The sequence below is a fragment of the Octodon degus genome, unplaced genomic scaffold, assembly GCF_000260255.1.
Source record: "Octodon degus isolate 3935 unplaced genomic scaffold, OctDeg1.0 scaffold00007, whole genome shotgun sequence".
NCBI classification, from domain to species: domain Eukaryota; kingdom Metazoa; phylum Chordata; class Mammalia; order Rodentia; family Octodontidae; genus Octodon; species Octodon degus.
Genome location: NW_004524583.1, coordinates 22,696,122 through 22,700,921, shown reverse-complemented (window position 1 = coordinate 22,700,921; position 4,800 = coordinate 22,696,122). Strand labels below are relative to the sequence as shown.

General features: G+C 40.5%; 1 pseudogene; it reads left to right on the top strand.

Moving 5' to 3' along the window:
• Positions 1–380: 380 nt before the first annotated feature.
• LOC101588404 lies at positions 381–1,265 on the top strand (annotated as a pseudogene).
• The last annotated feature ends 3,535 nt before the right edge of the window (positions 1,266–4,800 follow it).

Below are 4,800 nucleotides of genomic sequence, written 5' to 3'. Positions count from 1 at the left end.
AGGAATAGTAATGCCGCCTGCCTTGTCTTTATTGCCCAGAATTGCCCTTGCTATTCTAGGTCTTTTCTGGTTCCAGATAAATTTTAGGAATGATTCATTATCTTTTTTGATGGTATAAATCCCAGTAAGCATGAAGTTATATCTACATAAATTGCTCCATTATTGTGCTTTCATGATATTCATGTCAGAGTGCTCTTTTCCAGTTTCAGTTTCAAGACCGTAACACTAGGTCAGGAACAGTTTTTTAAATGTTGTTCAGAAGAGTTTTAAGAATTTGGAATTATCTGTTCCTTGACTACTTAGAGTTTTTTTCCCCCCTGTGGTGCTGCTTGGCCTGCAGGTCTGTGTAGGGCCGCAGACGCGGGTCTATATTACACGGGATGGGTTTTGTGAAGGTTGTCAAGAATGAGGCCTACTTTAAGAGATACCAAGTGAAGTTTAGAAGACGACGAGAGGGCAAAACTGATTACTATGCTAGGAAACGCTTGGTAATACAGGTCAAAAATAAGTACACCACGCCTAAATACAGGATGATAGTTCGTGTAACTAACAGAGATATCATTTGTCAGATTGCTTATGCCTGTATTGACGGGGATATGATAGTCTGTGTGGCATATGTGAAAGTCGGCCTAACAAATTCTGCTGCAGCGTATTGTACTGGCCTGCTGCTGGCCCGCAGGCTTCTCAGTAGGTTTGGCAGGGATGAGATCTATGAAGGCCAGGAGGAGGTGGCTGGAGATGAACACAATGTGGAAGGCATTGAAGGCAAACCGGGTGCCTTCACCTGCTATTTGGCTGCAGGCCTCGCCAGAGCTACAACTGGCAGTGAAGCTTTTGGAGCCCTAAAGGGTGCTGTGGATGGAGGCTTGTCTATCCCTCACAGCACCAAATGATTCTCTGGTTATGACTCTGAAAGCAAGGCGTTTACTGCAGAAGTACATCGGAAGCACATCATGGGTCAGAATGTCGCAGACTATATGCGCTACCTAATGGAAGAAGATGAAGATGCTTACAAGAAACAGTTCTCTCAGTGCAAACAGAACAATGTGACTCCAGACATGATGGAGGAGATGTATAAGAAAGCTCATGCTGCTATACGAGAGAATCCAGTCTGTGAAAAGAAGCCGAAGAGAGAAGTTAAAAAGAAGAGGTGGAACCGTCCCAAAATGTCCCTTTCCCAGAAGAAAGATCAGGTAGCTCAAAAGAAGGCAAGCTTCCTCAGAGCTCAGGAACATGCTACTGAGAGTTACACCAAATTTCTATGAAGATTTTTCAGATAAAGACCAATAAACTTATTCATCAAGCAACTTATAACTCTTGTTATAAGAGTCTAGGAAATACACTGAAGCAAAGGAATTAAACACGTTTATTTTCTAGAAGAAAAGTAATTTTTTCCAGAAAAAAACATCTTTTGTGTTGACTCCAGCAAAGTTCATACTTCTTGGGCTTCTGTTCTCTTTATTATCCCTCATATTAAAAGTTTGGCAAGCAAAAAAAAAAAAAAAAAAAAAAAAAAGAATTCTTAGAAGTAGTGTGTTAGTTGATACATTGTGTCAACTTGGCTGAATCAGCTCTGGCAGTTCTCAGCATAGGGGCCTCGCCCTGCAGGTGGGCAGGAAGCAGCCCTGCCTGGTTTCCTGCCCTCCTGCCCCGCTTCCGTGGAGAAATCTCAGTCTTCGGAGGAGCTTGATCTCTGCAGCCGCGCCACTTTGGAGGAGCTCTGATCTTCACTGTGGAGCGCTGGTCTTCGCAGCCAGCGCAGAAGGAAGAGAAAGGCTTGTTGGACGCCGGCTGCAGCTGCTGCTCCTCCTCTGCTCTTCATTGTTTTCTGCCGCATGAACTGCTGTTGTTTGCCTTGGAGCCAGCGGATATGGACTGAACCCTCCAGTAACTGTGAGCTAAATAAACCTTTCCTTCCTTCATTTTGAGTGTCCGGTATTTGTCCCAGCAACGAGTAAAAAGTAACTAAGACAGGTATGCTCTGTCTAGTTACCTACTCCGTCTCTTATTAGTTATTTGCAGATAGAAAACGAACAGGGAGAAGAGATGTTAACCACAGAATCAATTTCTTTTACACTATGTCCTAAGTACTCTTCAGACTTTGCTTTTTGAATCCATATTAGCAAGTGATATATCTCTAAGAAATTATCAATTTAATTCATGTTTCCAAATTATTGGCATAAGAACAAAAATTAGAGAAAAAGAAGGGCTGCAAGGACAATCAACATTTTGGCCCAGGACTCAGGACATAGGAGAACCTGCACTGTAACATCCTGTAACGCAGTTGTGTCCCAAATTTAACTAATCAAGGAGATTTTGGGAGCATAAAGGAAAGTGATCAATGATGTAGAGTGTGCCCAAGAAGAGTCACATGGAAAGAAAACATTCTCTCAGGCTTTCACAGAGAGTAAATTGGTCAAGCAATGGCTGTGACTCATCCACATGGCTGACACAAAGGATCTGCAAACTGTGATAACAGAGTTTCATGGTAAATCCTGAAGGTACTTGACTGACCTTGGCAGATACAAAAGTTACACTTCTTATTATATAGGTCTTGCTTTATCTTGGTCTTAACCATCCAGCAGAAAAGTACAAAAACAAGGTATAAAAAGTAAAGCCATATTAATACGCTGAGCTGTGAAAGGCTCAAGTCAACAACTTCTGACATTGCCAGTCCTACAAATAACCCACTACTATTATGGACTATTGGATTATTTTGTTGAATTCATGCACCTACAATATTTAAATGGCAATGGAATACCCATCTCTAAACAAAACAACAAAACTAAACCAAAAAAAGGATATTAATGAAGGACCATTTTGTATCTGTATATACAAAATAGGCTAGATATACAGCTACTTTCTCTTAATTCAATGAGAAGAGAGATTTGTACTAATAGTGTTTGGACAGGATATCATGTCTGCATCTTGTACTATGAATAACCACTACAAAGACAACAATATACAATGTATTAATTATTGAAACCGTCCTACTACTGGATTTTGAAACTGACTCATTGCTATTTGTTTCTCAATAAAATTTAAAAAAAACTAAGAGCATAAAGTCATTCACATTATTTTCTTATTATCCCCTTAATTTCTGCTGAATGTGCTTTCACCACCACAAATATTATTTACTTTTTTTTCCCTCATTATGGCTTCTACCAGAGGTTTGTATATTTTCTTAGTCTTTCCAAAGAACCAACTTGTTGCTTTAAGGATCATTTCTATTTTATCTATTTTTTCCTCTTTCATTGCTATTTGCTTTTATCTTTCTTCTCTCTCCCTTCCTTCCTTTCTTTCTTTTATTTCTTTTTTTAAATGTATTTGGTACAGGATCTTGCTATGCAGCTCAGACTCCTAGTGATCCTCCTGTTTTCAGCCTCCCCAGCACTGGGATTTACAGGCATGCACTACCAAATCCAGTCTCGGTGTGGCTAGCTCAGCATGCCTGGGGGCGGGAGCGGCACAGCCTGTGGTAATGGGGATTGAATCCCAGTCCCTGTGTTTACCTAAGCAGGTGCTTAGTCCACTGAGCTATCTCTCTGGCCCTTATCTTTATTTCTTTACCTCTACTTTCTTTGGATTAGTCTAGTGGCCTTTTGCTGCCTTAAACTGAAAGCTTACCTCATTAATCTTCAGCTGCCCCTTGTTTTTCATGTAAACATTAAAAAGAAAAAAAGAAGGAGAAGGAGAAGAAGAGGAGCCAGGGAGATAGCTCAGTAGAATAAGGACTTTCCTGGCAAACACAAGGTCGTTAGCTCAATCCCTGGTACTACTGAAAAAAAAAAAAAAAAAACAGAGTATTTGGGCTTGGGATCTACATCTCTGGTAGAGTACTAACCTTTATATGTAAACCCGCAGGTTTAATCTCCAACCAAAGAAAGAGAATTTTCACAAACCAAATACAACCAAATCAACAACACTGAGATCAAGAATCCAGACTTTTCCAGCCAGCTCAAAGTTATTTACACATTTTCTTCTTTGAATCTCTATATCTCTCTAAGAATATCCTGACTTCAACATAGGACTTTGGCAACTCTTATGTGCATATGTCCTGGGATTTTGTAATTAACAGGTCACACTTTCTTCCCATCCAGCTTTGCTGTATCCTACTCTCCTGTTTCATTTCCTCCTGTTAAAAATACATCCCAACAATTCTTTATGGAATGATGAAGGAGTAGAAGTCTCTGTCTTCTGTAGCTTCTTTTAGCTGGAAGGAATAGACCCTACATACTGGGAATAATTTTTTTCCAATTTCCTTGGGGTGTTGTAGCTCGCTGGCTGGGTTGAACAACAAAAACCTACAAGAAAACAACGAAAAAAAAATAGTGACTATTGAGTTGTCTGCTGATGGAGAGAAAGTAACTTTATTATTATGTGGGGGATGTAGTTTGACCTTAATATGATGAGTAGATCATACTTCCATGAGTCTTGTGGAGGACAAAGAATGGCAAAGAAGAAGGTAAGGTAAATTAACAAGAGCCTGAGCAAGATTACCCATATAATGGATTGAATTAAAAACAGGAGTCTCAATACAAGTAACTGTGATGGGTTAAGTCATCTGTGACTCTGTGGATCTGTACCAAAGGCAATCTTGGAGTCTTGCTTTCTGAAGAGCAGTCTAGGGTCTCCCAGAGGTTCTCAGGAGCAGCTTTCTTCTTAGACTCATGAAAATTCTAAGAATTTCCTACATATGGGGGTTGGAGAGATGGCTCAGTGGTCTAAAGCACCTACTTGGAACAAGCTTGGCAAAGCACAGGGACCGCGGTTCGATCCCCCAGCACCACATGCCGGCCA